Below are 14,335 nucleotides of genomic sequence, written 5' to 3' on the forward strand. Positions count from 1 at the left end.
TTATCATTCTGGAGAGAGGTAGGGTTATATATTTAATGTCTATTGTTTTAGTATGTTTGCCTTGAAATAGGAGGAGAGATTAATCAATCTAGAGAATTAACAATTAGACCTTGCCTTAGGCTATACTATTTGAATAATCAACTTGTTCAGTAAAATTATTTACAAGAGTTACTTAGTAAGCCTTTCAAAATTTAAATGTTTGGAGGCAAAATGTAGAAAAATAGGCCAATCTGGAGAATTGATTACAATTAATTTTAATGTCACCTTGAAATTTGTTCAAATTTGTGAAAGTAATCAACTGATCTTTGAGAGTTTACTCAAATATACAAAAATGCAACTGAAATACATTATAAAATATGGAAAATGTTTTATTTATTGAACTGTTAATATAATATGGGATGGAAAATACCTTCAAGAGTTTTGAACTTTACAATGATCTTCATTTGGCCATGTGTCCCTTCCTTTTCTCCTCTGTCACCATTACTGTACTGCAGGATATACAAGAGAATATATATATTAACATCAGTTTTTGAAGGATTACCCAGACATGGAAAGGAAGACACACGTATTACTGTTTAACTCAAGCTTTTTTATTTTGAGGTTATTGTATATTCACATGCAGTTGTAAGAGATGATATAGAGAAATCCCATGTACTGTTTACCCAATTTCTCCTAAAGTTGACATCCTTCAAAAACTATAGGACAATAACACAAGTAGAATATTGGCATTCATACAGTCAAGAAACAGAGCATTTCCATAACCATCCAGATTTCTCATGTTGTCCTTTTATAGCCATATCTGCTTTCTTCTCACTCACTTCTCCTTAACTTCTAATAACCACTAACTTATAATAATAACCACTTATAATAATAATAATAACCACTTAACTTAACTTCTAATAACCACTAACTTATAGCCATGTCTGCTTTCTTCTCACTCACTTCTCCTTAACTTCTAATAACCACTAACTTGTTATCCATTTCTATAATTTTGTCATTTCAAGAATATAATTTAAATGGAATTATAATGTATGTAACCTTTTGGGATTTATTTTTCACTCAGCATAATTCCCCAGAGATTCAGACACATTTCTGTGTTTTTTAATGTTTTTTTTCCTTTTTATTGCTGAATAGTATTCCATGATTTGAATGCACCATAAGATTGTTTAATCATTCTCATATTAAAGAACATCTGGGTTATTTCCATGTTTTGGTTATTATTAGTAAAGTAACAACTTTATTAAATATTAATGTACAAGTTTTTATGTGAACATAGGTTTTCATTTCTCTTGAATAAATTCTTAGGAGAGAAATTTCTGGTGGTTAGCTGTTTACATATCACTACTCACCTATCAGAATGACAAACATAAAACAAATATATATACCGGCAACACCAAATTCTGATGAGGATGTAGAGAAACTGGAACACTCAAACTTTGCTAATGAAAAGGTAAAAACATATAACCACTCTAGAAAACACTTTGGAAGTTCCTTCAAAATCACAAATAGATTTTAGTTCAACTTTTTGGAGCTCATGATAGGCTCCCAGGTATCTGGAGCTGTGGAGTTAAAACAGTTCTTTGGAGTAGCAGTTTCTACAAATTTCCTTATTGTTTAGCTCCACATGTAAAAAAACAATGTTTTTGAGTACACCTTAATAAATACATACTTACATGGAAATTATTTATATACCCTATGGTTCTAGTACAAAATGTACATTGAAAAATATATACAAGATATACATTTTTAAAAATACATAAAAATAAATGTAAATCAAATGTCAAAATTCTGATTTAATTATTTGTGTATTTTTTCTCCACACACCAGTGGCTCACCGAACATAGTCCTTAGTGCTATTCCCAAATGTGGAGATAGCCAACTTATAGTCACATAGCATAGCAGCTCAAATAGAAAATATATGCATTGGAGTAACTGAAGCATTCCCCTCTGGTCTCTAGTCCAATTGTCTTCTACAAGGATATTAGAGTGTGAGCATTGAAATTCACAATGGTTGGAGGTTTATTCTTTCATGGAGTTTGGAGAAATCACAAACTTGTAAAAGTCTGAGACTTCAGCAGCAGCAGCAGCAACAGTCAAAGAGTTATGTAATTTATGGAGTATCGCCTGCCACTGTGTAGTAATCTAAGCAGGAATATATTTTAGGTACTGTATACCCAAAATAAATATTAAGGCTATATTATAGCTAATTCATTGCCCTAAATTATTTTCTGATATAGCATTTTTAGAGAAAATTAGTTACCTCTTAATGAGTCTATTGAAGTCAATGACTATTCTATTTAATACATATTGATCTTTTTCTTAAGATCCAGATTAAGAATTATAGCAGGTGATCTGGAGTACTGTTTCATGCCAGAAAGAGATGTTGATCCAATATTTTCAAATGGAGAAAGTACTTCTAGCAGAAGAGTAGAAGGTAAGGGAGTTTGGAGGCAGTGAACAGGAAGTCATGTAACCATGACAGTTGGTATTGGTCCCAGGTAGCTCTGTGGCAGTCTAGAAGAAGATACTGGGTTAAATGAAGCATATGAAGATAGAAGAATGATTATAAAGTTTATTTATTGTGATAAGCAGGGGCTGTTGACTCAATTATTTTAAGTTAGGGAGGTCAAGTAACCAAAGATCAACCAAAAAGATGGTGAACTGCTGCCAATTATGTGCAGCCTGTTCCTCAGGATGGACTTTTATTAAAATAAGCCAGTCTGAGTGACTTCCAACTTAAAACAATTTTCATATCAAGGCCACAGCACTTACAAAAGTTTCAGAAGGAACTAATCCTTCACTTTGGGGAAGAGTTCAAAGTGTCTTTGCTCAAAAGACATGGTGATTTTGTATTTCTATAGAACCATAATGAGCAGAAAATGGCTTCAGTGTTTTTTTTTTTTATTTCCAAGCATATTAGAGTAATGGGCAATCAGTTTAATAACTGAGTTAAGAGAGCCCAAAGGAATGTGCCTACTATTTCTTTGCAAAATTGGAAAAAAAAAAAAAAAAAAAAAAACCTCAATAATAGAGCTTCCTGCCCTAGTGAGAAAAAACTGTAGTCAAAATAACCCCTGAGGCCATCCCTGGTGTAGAAAAGAAAGAAACATTGTCTTAGTTTTCATCATGAATATGGGTTCCATATCAAAATCATTAAATGCTTCACATCCTTCTAGCACTGTTAGAGAACTAGACAAACAATTGCTAAAGTACTAATATTCTCCAAAGACTGCTTACAGCTGAAATAAAGCTTACACAAGAACACATAATTAAAAGACATGCACCTTAATGGGATAAATCAAGGGATTTATTACCAGTTTAGATACTGAGCTGTTAACATTAAATTTAGAAAGAAAAAAGACTCTCTTCAAGGTAACTTATTTATTCAATGACTCAGTATTATGACTTTAGATTCCTTTAAATCAAAACAATAAGGGAAAAAAATAGTTAACTACATCACTTATGTGAGGTGATGACCATATTAATTGTCTTGATCTTGTTAATCATTCCACGATGTATATGTATATCAAATCATCAAGTTATACACTTTAAACATACACAATTTTTATGTCAATCATTCCTCAATAAAGTTAGAAAAAAAAGAAAAATAATAAAACCCTTAAAGATAGCAGCAACAGGGTTCCCCCAAATATGGAGTCTTGAAACCCAAGTCTTACCAGAATCAGGATGAGGGGGTGGTGGGTCTAGGTGGAGTCTTGCAGCCCAAGTCTTACCAGAATCAGGATGAGGGAGTGGTGGGTCTAGGTGGAGCTATTGGCTATGCCCCTGCTTGCGGCCTATCTGCACATACTCCCCCCATCCTCCCCACCCCCCCCAGCTTTCCTCCGCTCTTCATTCATGGAAGTCATCAGGCAAATTTTTTTACCTAAAAGAGACCGAGCATCTTCTACCAAGACTCTGTGGGTGTGGTTTGAATTCCGGAGATAGTCATGCTTTTATATGGTTTTACAATGTCCACCTATGATTGGTACAATATATGGGAAGGTCTGACCCTCAGGTTTCATAGAGTGATTGTCCTCAATTTCCTAGGTTTTGGCTTCAGTGACAAACCAAGACCACATCACTATTTCATATTTGAGCAGACCAGCATCATGGAGGCGTTTTTGCAGCACCTGGTGTTCCAGAACAGTAGGATCAACTTGTTGTCTCATGCCTGTGGGGATATCTTTGCTCAGGAGCTGCTCTATAGGTTCAAGCAGAATAGATCTGGTCAGCTTACCATTAAGAGTCTCTGTCTGTCAAAGGGAGGTATATTTCTTGAAGCTCACCTTCTTCTCCATCTCCAAAAGCTTCTCAAAGATGGAAGCAAGGTGTCATCCATCCTCACGTGACTGATGAACTTTGTATTCTCTCGAGGTCTCTCCTCAGATTTTGGGCTGTACACCTGACCCTCTGAGAGTGAGCTGTGGGACATGTGGGCAGGGATATGCCACAATGACAGGAACTTGGTTATCAATAGTCTCTTGCAGTATATTAATCAGAGGAAAAAGTGTAAAAGACGCTGGGTGAGAGCTCTTGTCATTGTTTATATTCCCATTCATTTTATCTAAGGGCCATTGGATCTGGTGAATCCCTATCCAGAGTCTTTGGAGCTGTACAGGAAAATGTTGCCGCAGTCCACAGTGTCATTCTGGATGACCACATTAGCCACTATCCACAGCTAGAGGATCTTATGGGCTTCTTGGATACATATATGGGCTTCATCAACTCCTTCTGAGCTGGAAAGAGTAGCTTGCCTGTATTACTTCCCCTATTCCCTTATCTGTTGTGTATTCCACTTAGGAAGAAATGTCCCAAAAAGTCCTGGCCACCAAACACATTCTGTCACAAAAGTCCACCTGACTCAAAGGCTAGCAGAAGCTCTATGGGTGACCTAATATTTCACCTCCCATTCTTTTGACATCTGATCAGGTGTATGGACTTGCCTTTGTCTTTGTGTTATTAGGAAATTTTGATGGGCATACTACTCACTGATACAGAAAAACAGACAGACATTCTTTTGCATAAAAGTCTTTGAAACACTTCTATGGACTTTTCTGGAATATTATATTTAGAAACGCTCATTTCTGGCCCAACCCTGATATATAGTAAATAATAAAGTGGTGCCACCTTAACCTTGCCTAGAATGGCTTTAAGTTCTCTAAGCAATACAACTTTAACTGAGAGCAAGTCTGCCTTGTCATAAAGTTGGATTTAGTTTCATTAGCTTCTTCTAATTGAAGACATTTTGTTAGATTTTGATTTAAATAAAGCAGTATTCTAATTATGCTTTAAGACTATGATTTACCTATATGTATTTTACATACTTTTTTTTTCTTTTATAAGGATACTAAACCAGCAGGCACTTACTCTGGCAAAGTAGGTTAACGTTATTAAACATGTTTTATTTCTGAATAAATTGAACTAAATCCAAAATATTTACATAATTTCCTAAAACCACAGGACATTAAGGGCAGTAGCATCTGTGTTGGAGATTTACCATTATTTGCTGTTAGAACTGGTCTTTCCAGCTAATAACAGTTGGACTTTTCATATCTCAGTGCTTAGAAGCATGTCCCTCCTGAGCTAGAGTGGAGAGGAAGGGAACATTGTATAGTCCAAGTCAGCAGTCTGAATATAAGCTGATTGCTTAACTTCTCTTTGGTTGCCCCAGAGAGTGTTCCTCATGTAACTCAGCAACTCTTGTACTTCACAGATAGGAAAGTTCCAGAAACTTTAAGAACAAAGTCTGAAAGGTATGTGATCAAATGGTGCTGAATACTTTTATTTTTTTAAGCCACAGTTTTGTTGTTTTAGTTAAAACAGGATTATTGTGATTATTTATATTTTTAATTAGTAACTTCCAGCATAATGACTGAAACTAGAATAAGTGTTTATTTTTTATTAATAAAAATGAATTTTGACCAAAAAAGATAGCAGCAACAGCAAAAATACAATAAAACATGTATTTGTGAACATGCTGAAAAATGAGACAAATCAAAGCTCAGGAAGGCACATGTAAAAGGACATTTATTGTTCTTGGGAAACAAAAAGGAAATAGTTAATGGAGATACTTTTTTTATAATAACTATAAACTGACAACATATAAAATTATGATATATCTATGTATTAGATAGATATAATATGTATAATGTTATATACAGATATGCGGATAGATAGAGATATAGAAGTAGATCCCACTATGTGCCAAAGAGATGGCAGGTTTTCACAAGTAAAGGAGTAGAATTTCTGTTTTAGGGGATAAGGAAGATCAATTGTGACAGAAAAGGAGGTGCCAGACAGTATTTAGTAGACATAGTAGTTAAATTTCTTAGTATAACTCTGACAACATTTATAGTTTTCATGAAAGTAACCAATGTATCTATTAAGAATGATCTGAATGCAACCAAGTGAGAGAACTCAAAGAGCAGTAACAAGTCAATTTCTTTAAACTCATTAGTTTAGCTGAAATGTTTAAGGTATCAAATACTTGGTGACCCAGAACAATGCCTTTTATAAGTATTTAATTACAAATACCCCATAGTGATATTTTGCATATCTCTGTTGCTGCATCATGACATTGACAGTGACTCATTTAGCACTGGAAATAGGATTATTAGTGCCTTTAAAACCACTCAGACTACAGAACCAATTCTAGGATTCTAGAAAGACCAGAAACAATCCAGAAAGCTCATCCATAAGATTCTGTTCTTTTAGAACCAGTCCTGCTACCGAAATCTGTATCAGTCACAGTTCTCCAAAGAAACAGAACACACACACATTGTAGTCACTATGCTAACATTAGTAAGATTATATATATATATATATATATATATATATATATATATATATATATATATATATATATATATATATGTAAGAAGGTGGAAAATAAATCTGTCAAAACTTCAGGGACCTTCAACTTCAGTGACATTTCTAGAAGTCCAGTTGTGTCCCTTCTAAGATGAAGGATAAGTTGTGACATCTGTTCCCTAACAACCAAAAAAAAAGGCACAACATTTATTTTGCCTCTGGATTTGGAGGCACCATATTCTTCTTTGGGTTTACTACTCCAGGCCATTTAACAAGGGATCCAAAACGCTGCTTGTTTTGTATGGGGCCCATAACATACAGTCCTGAGGAGATGAACAAGGAGATCATCAATCACAGAGGCAGAGAAGATAAGTCTCAATAAAGGAGGATGAACATCTAATAGTATGCAGATGAGGGTGATGGACAGACTTTTGAAGCAGTTAGCCTGAATAGATTAGAAAGAATGGTCTAGATGAGGTAGGTAAAATTCAAGGGGTGATTTCAGGATAAAAAAAATTGACATTTATAAGAAAGGCAGTTGATCAAAAAATATAATAAGATTTTAGAAGTCTCCCCTGAAATCCTAGATTACAAATTCTTGCACTTTCAAGTAAGTTTGTATTTCCTATGGCAGTTTCACCTAAGGAATGAACATAATGTTTTGGTATGTAGAAAGATTTTTTTTTTAATAGCAAGATAGTACACCATCTGTATAAGATTATTTTGAATGTGCTACAAAACTTGCCTCTGAATTTCAGAGTGCATTAACTGATAATATATCAAAAGTCATGAGCAATGGCTTAGTAAGCACAATTTGGAGTATATCAGCTTAATTACCTCTCATGATATAACTTTGGTTGTTACACTTATAATACCTTTATATACCTGGGCTGTGTGATTATACCACCTGTTTCAGAAGATCGAAAAAAGATGTTGCAACCTAGTCTAAATTATATACTCTAAATTGGAAAAAGAACTTAGGAGGGAGAATTTCTCCTGCTCTACTCTAGCCTAGCTCAATCTTATTTAATTTGAGGAGATATAATTTCATGTTTTAATGACATAGAATGCAAAATATTTTTAAAATGCATGTTCTCAGAAGAAACTGTTGTATAAGCTATATTTAAATGTAAGTCCCATACATCTGAACATCCTTTTAAAGACTTTTAAGTCATAAAATACTGACCCAAAGAGTTAGTGTCACATATTTTCTTTTTTTTTTTTCCTAAACTCTAGAAGTTCCCTTTAAATTAATAAGTAAATGATTTGGGCAAATAATTACATTAATTTGGAACTGAAAATTTATGAATAAAGAATTATTTCACTTTATCTACACTTTTATTTAAAATTTTTATCTGCACTTTTATTTAAAATTTGTTGGATGAACTTCATTGATGTAGATTTTTGTTTTTGTTTTCCTCATGGAAAGATGATCAAAGTCACTTAATTCCATTTGCCACTATTAAATTATGACGATCAAGACTGTCCTAAGAAAACATTTGTGTAGCAAAAAGTTGTTGCTGATTGTATGTAAGATACAAGGAAACAGATGCAAATAAGTTAAATAGATAAATCCATCTGATAAGAAATAAACAATATTTTCAGATACTGTATCTCACTCTCATGATCAAAGAGAGATTTATCATATGTGCAACTGTGGCAGATTCATGAGAATGGCCAGGTAAGAAAGTAAAATTAATCAGATATAAATGATATGTCTTTGTTTAAAATTGTACTACAGTTACTTAACCCTTTAATGATTATTTGAATCTAATATCAAACTCTAACCCAGGAGCAGGAAATTTTTATAGATCATGCTTCAGTGTTGTAGAACTTATAAGACACAATTTTTAATGGATATTTCCTAGAGAAGTGTAGCTAGTTATGAAATATACCTCTATAGAAAGACCTATATGTAGTCAATTACTCACCAACCTGTAAAAAGAAATTAAAAAAATGATATGAAATTTTAGTAAGATAATTAAATATATGCATTCTATACTATGAATAAAATTAATAATATATACTTACGTGTTTAATATACCACCTCTGTTCTCTCATGTAAATGTATGTAGACATAGTAGCACTTATAAAATCACTCTTTACACACTAAATATATATTTTTTTCATCTTTATTGGAGTACAATTGCTTTACAATGGTGTGTTAGTTTCTGCTTTATAACAAAGTTAATCAGTTATACATATACATATGTACCCATATATCTTCCCTCTTGTGTCTCACTGCCTCCCACCCTCCCTATCCCACCTCTCTAGGTGGTCACAAAGGACTGAGTTGATCTCTGGGTGCTACGTGGCTGCTTCCCACTAGCTATCTATTTTACGTTTGGTAGTGTATATATGTCCATGATACTCTCTCACTTTGTCACAGCTTACTGTTCCCCTTGCCCATATCCTGCAGTCCATTTTCTAGTAGGTCTGTGTTTTTATTCCCATCTTACCTCTATGTTCTTCATGACATTTTTTTTTTTTTAGATTTCATATATATGTGTTAGCATACAGGATTTGCCTTTCTCTTTTTGACTTACTTAACTCTGTATGACAGACTCTAGGTCCATCCACTTCACTACAAATAACTCAATTTCATTTCTTTTTAAGGCTGAGTAATATTCCATTGTATATATTGCCACATCTTCTTTATCCATTCATCTGATGCTGGACACTTAGGTTGCTTCCATCTCCTGGCTATTGTAAATAAAGCTGCAATGAATATTTTGGTACATGACTCTTTTTGAATTATGGTTTTCTCAGGGTATATGTTAAGTAGTGGGATTGCTGGGTCATATCATAGTTCTATTTGTAGATTTTTAAGGAACCTCCATACTGTTCTCCATAGTGACAGCACCAATTCACATTCCCACCAGCATTGCAACAGTGTTCCCATTTCTCCACACCCTATCCAGTATTTATAGTTTCTAGATTTTTTGATGATGGTCATTCTGAATGGTGTGAGATGATATCTCATCGTAGTTTTGACTTGCATTTCTCTAACGATTAATGATGTTGAGCATTCTTTCGTGTGTTTGTTGGCAGTCTGTATATCTTCTGTGGAGAAATGCCTATTGAAGTCTTCTGCCCATTTTTGGATTGGGTTGTTTGGTTTTTTGCTATTGAGCTGCATGAGCTGTTTATAAATTTTGGAGATTAATCCTTTGTCAGTTGCTTCATTGGCAAATATGTTCTCCCATTCTGAGGGTTATCTTTTCATCTTGTTTATGGTTTCCTTTGTTGTGCAAAAGCTTTTAAGTTTCATTAGGTCCCATTTGTTTATTTTTTTTTCTCTAGGAGGTGGGTCTAAAAGGATCTTGCTGTGATTTCTGTCATAGAGTGTTCTGTCTATCTTTTCCTCTAAGAGCTTGATAGTTTCTGGTCTTACGTTTAGGTCTTTAATCCATTTTGAACTTATTTATTGTGTATGGTGTTAGGGAGTGTTCTAATCTCAAACTTTTACATGTCCTTATCCAGTTTTCCCAGCACCACTTGTTGAAGAGGCTGTCCTTTCTCCACTGTACATTCCTGCCTCCTTTAACAAAGATAAAGTGACCATATGTGCGTGGGTTTATCTCTGGGATTTCTATCCTGTTACATTGATCTATCTTTCTGTTTTTGTGCCAGTACCATACTGTCTTGAATACTGTAGATTTGTAGTATAGTCTGAAGTCAGGGAGCCTGATTCCTCCAGCTCCATTTTTCGTTCTCAAGATTGCTTCGGCTATTCGGGGTCTTTTGTGTTTCCATACAAATTGTGAAATTTTTTGTCCTAGTCCTGTGAAAAATGCCATTGGCAGTTTGACAGGGATTGCATTGAATCTGTAGATTGCTATGGGTAGTAGACCCATGTTCACAATGTTGATTCTTCCAGTCCAAGAACATTGTATATCTCTGCATCTATTTGTATCATATTTAATTACTTTCATCAGTGTCATAATTTTCTGCATACAGGTCTTTTGTCTCCTTAAGTAAGTTTATTCCTAGATATTTTATTCTTTTTGTTGAAATGGTAAATGGGAGTGTTTTCTTAATTTCACTTTCAGTTTTTTCATCATTAGTGTATAGGAATGCCAGATATTTCTCTGCATTAATTTTGTATCCTGCTACTTTACCAAATTCATTGATTAGCCCTGTACTTTTCTGGTAGCATCTTTGGGATTCCTTGTGTATAGTATCATGTCATCTGCAAACAGTGACACCTTTACTGCTTCTTTTCTGATTTGGATTCCATTTATTTCCTTTTGTTTTCTGATTGCTCTATCTAAAACTTCCAAAACTATGTTGAATAAGAGTGATGAAAGTGGGCAACCTTGTCTTGTTCCTGATCTTACTGGAAATGGTTTCAGCTTTTCGCCACTGAGGACGATGTTGGCTGTGGGTTTGTCATATATGGCGTTTATTATGTTGAGGAAAGTTCCCTCTATGCCTACTTTCTGCAGGGTTTTTATCATAAACCAGTGTTGAATTTTGTCGAAAGCTTTCTCTGCATCTATTGAAATGATTATATTTTTTTCTTCAATTTGTTAATATAGTGTATCACTTTGATTCATTTGCATATATTGAAGAATCCTTGCATTCCTGGAATAAACCCCACTTGATCATGGTGTATGGTCCTTTTAATGTGCTGTTGGATTCTGTTTGCTAGTATTTTGTTTAGGAATTTTGCATCTATGTTCATCAGAGACAGTGGCCTGTAGTTTCTTTCTTCATGACATCTTTGTCTGGTTTTGGTATCAGGGTGATGGTGGCCTCTTAGAATGAGTTTGGGAGTGTTCCTCCCTCTGCTATATTTCAGAGTAGTTTGAGAGGATAGGTGTTAGCTTTTCTCTAAATGTTTGATAGAATTCGCCTGTGAAGCCATCTGTTCTTGGGCTTTTGTTTATTGGAAGATTTTTAATCACAGTTTCATTTTCAGTTCTTGTGTTTGATCTGTTCATATTTTCTACTTCTTCCTGATTCAGTCTTGGAAGTTTGTGCATTTCTAAGAATTTGTCCATTTCTTCCAGGTTGTCCATTTTATTGGCATAGGGTTGCTTGTAGTAATCTCTCATGATCTTTTGTATTTCTGCAGTGCCAGTTGTTACTTCTCCTTTTTCAGTTCTAATTCTATTGATTTGAATCTTCTTCCTTTTATTCTTGATGAGTCTGGCTAATGGTTTATCAATTTTGTTTTTCTTCTCAAAGAACCAGCTTTTAGTTTTATTGATCTTCTTTATCATTTCCTTCATTTCTTTTTCATTTATTTCTGATCTGATCTGTATGATTTCTTTCCTTCTGCTAACTTTGGGTGTTTTTTGTTCTTCTTTCTCTAATTGCTTTAGGTGTAAGTTTAGGTTGTTTATTAGAGATGTTTCCTGTTTCTTAAGGTAGGATTGTATAGCTACAAACTTCCCTCTTAGAACTGCTTTTGCTGTATCCCATAAGTTTTGGGTCGTCGTTTCTCCATTGTCATTTGTTTCTAGGTATTTTTTATTTCCTCTTTGATTCCTTCAGTGATCACTTCTTTATTATGTAGAGTATTGTTTAACCTCCATGTGTTTGCATTTTTTTACAGATATTTTCCTGTAATTAATATATAGTTTCATAACATTGTGGTCAGAAAAGATACTTGATACAATTTCAGTTTTCTTAAATTTACCAAGGCTTGATTTGTGACCCAAGATATGATCTATCCTGGAGAATATTCCATGAGTACTTGAGAAAAATGTGTATTATGTTGTTTTTGGATGGAATGTCCTATAAATATCAATGAAGTCCACCTTGTTTAACGTATCATTTAAAGCTTGAGTTTCCTTATTTATTTTCATTTTGGATGATCCGTCCATTGGTGAAAGTGGGGTGTTAGAGTCCCCTACTATGAAAATGTTACTGTCCATTTCCCCTCTTATGGCTGTTAGTATTTGCCTTATGTATTGAAGTGCTCCTGTGTTGGGTGCATAAATATTTACAATTGTTATATCTTGTTCTTGGATCAATTCCTTGATCATTATGTAGTGTCCTTCTTTGTCTCTTGTAATAATCTTTATTTTAAAGTCTATTTTGTGAGACATGAGAATTGCTACTCCAGCTTTCTTTTGGTTTCCATTTGCATGGAATATGTTTTTCCATCTCCTCACTTTCAGTCTGTATGTGTCCCTAGGTCTGAAGTTGTTCTCTTGTAGACAGCATATATATGGGTCTTGTTTTTGTATCCATTCAGCCAGTCTGTGTCTTTTTTGGGGAGCATTTAATCCATTTACATTTAAGGTAATTATCGATATGTATGCTCCTATTAACATTTTCTTAATTGTTTTGAGTTTGTTATTGTAGGTCTTTTCCCTCTCTTGTGTTTCTTGTGTAGAGAAATTCCTTTAGCATTTGTTGTAAAGCTAGTTTGGTGGTTTTGACTCTCTCAGCTTTTGCTTGTCTGTAAAGGTTTTAATTTCTCCATCAAATCTGAATGAGATCCTTGCTGGGTAGAATAATCTTGGTTGTAGGTTTTTCTCCTTCATCATTTTAAATATGTCCTGCCTCTTCTGGCTTGCAGTGTTTCTGCTGAAAGATCAGCTATTAACCTTAGGGGGATGCCCTTGTGTGTTATTTTTTGTTTTTCCCTTGCTGCTTTTAATATTTTTTCTTTGTATTTAATTTTTGACAGTTTGATTAATATTTGTCTTGGTGTGTTTCTCCTTGGATTTATCCTGTATGGGACTCTCTGTTCTTCCTGGACTTGGTTAACTATTTCCTTTCCCATAGTAGGGAAGTTTTCAACTATAATCTCTTCAAATATTTTCTCAGTCACTTTCTTTTTCTCTTCTTCTTCTGGGACCCCTATAATTCGAATGCTTGTATGTTTAATGGCGCCCCAGAGGTCTCTGAGACTATCCTCATTTCTTTTCATTCTTTTTGCTTTATTCTGCTCTGCAGTAATTATTTCCGCTATTTTATCTTCCAGGTCACTTATCTGTTCTTCTGCCTCAGTTATTCTGCTATTGATCCCTTCTAGAGTATTTTTAATTTTATTTATTGTGTTGTTCATCCTTGCTTGTTTCATCTTTAATTCTTCTAGGCCCTGTTGAATGTTTCTTCCATTTTCTCTAGTCTATTTCCAAGATTTTGGGTCATCTTTATTATCACTATTCTGAATCCTTTTTCAGGTAGACTGCCTATTTCCTCTTCATTTGTTAGGTCTGGTGGGCTTTTATATTGCTCCTTCATATGCTGTGTGTTTTTCTGTCTTCTCATTTTGCTTATCTTACTGTGTTTGGGGTCTCCTTTTTGCAGGCTGCAGGTTCGTAGTTCCCATTGTTTTTGGTGTCTGTCACCAGTGGCTAAAGTTGGTTCAGTGCTTTGTGTAGGCTTCCTGGTGGAGGGGACTAGTGCCTGTGTTCTGGTGGATGAGGCTGGATCTCGTCTTTCTAGTGGTAATGTCCACGTCTGGTGGTTTGTTTTTGGGTGTCTGTGGCTTTATTATTTTAGGCAGCCTCTCTGTTAATGGGTGGTATTGTCTTCCTGTCTTTCTAGTTGTTTGCCA

General features: G+C 34.5%; 1 pseudogene across 1 annotated transcript; it reads left to right on the forward strand.

Annotated features, from left to right (window-relative positions):
- Nucleotides 1-3,744: 3,744 nt before the first annotated feature.
- LOC309792524 (mesoderm-specific transcript homolog protein-like) lies at nucleotides 3,745-4,738 on the forward strand (annotated as a pseudogene). Its single transcript has 2 exons — nucleotides 3,745-4,399; nucleotides 4,481-4,738. The product of its transcript is annotated as a mesoderm-specific transcript homolog protein-like (transcript).
- The last annotated feature ends 9,597 nt before the right edge of the window (nucleotides 4,739-14,335 follow it).

This window comes from Mesoplodon mirus, assembly GCF_964341445.2.
Source record: "Mesoplodon mirus genome assembly, chromosome: 17".
Classification (NCBI taxonomy): Eukaryota; Metazoa; Chordata; class Mammalia; order Artiodactyla; family Ziphiidae; genus Mesoplodon; species Mesoplodon mirus.